Genomic DNA, 922 nt, shown 5'->3' with positions numbered 1-922 from the left:
TGAGAAATGGGTGATGGAGATTTCTTTACTCAACATATAGTATATTTAGTGTAATGCATGTTACATATCTGCCTGGAGGCAACACAGTGGGATACAAAAAATGTCACTATTCGGGTCCCGCATGAACTTACAAATCAGTATGAAAACTTTTTTGTGAGGAAATGCACCATCTGGAATGTGACAATGTCGTGGTGCCTTCATTGTCTTGAAAATGATTACTGTCATTATTCTTCTCTGGATCACAAGAGACAAGAGTAATACAAGCACTCTAATGAGCCCATGTTTGTCCAAGACGCTAATTTTGTCATCTGGACTTTTGATGGAAATTTTAAATATCTCCGTGTGGCCCCCTCCGACCTAAGAAAAGTTTCTTGATGGACACCTGTAGATGTGTTTCTATGGATGCATAATATCCTTCATATGCATGTGCAGTAAGTGCAAACTGTGATACAGCTCAATTTCTTCTTCCTGTGTCCTTTGAAGGTCTCTGTGCTTTTCTTTCTACTCTTTATCCCTTTCTCGTATTTCGATGGTGAATGGAACCCATGCAGAGAAACGCATATTAACAATACCAGCACAATTTCATCGTACACAGCCAGACACCACTGAGCTCTCTTTAATAATTGCTCTCATACTGGTCCAACGCATGGAGATGCTCCTGTTTGATGAGTGGAAGAGGAGAAAGGTAAAAAATCAGAATGAGAGAGGCATTATTTTCATCCCTGCTCCCTTTGGGGTTGATTTTCATAATTAGTTAGTATGCATTAACTGTTGTAGCAGCTGCAGCAACACTTAAATAATCAAGCAAATTACTGTTAGGCAAAAAGAGAAACATATTTGTTTTAGCTTTTGGTGGTGTAGGATTTTAAATGAAAAAGACAACCAAATAACATATATGTTTTAATTAAACTTTGGGAAGTAA

This window comes from Perca fluviatilis, chromosome 6 (assembly GCF_010015445.1).
Source record: "Perca fluviatilis chromosome 6, GENO_Pfluv_1.0, whole genome shotgun sequence".
Lineage (NCBI taxonomy): Eukaryota > Metazoa > Chordata > Actinopteri > Perciformes > Percidae > Perca > Perca fluviatilis.
Note: the sequence above shows the minus strand (reverse complement) of the source record.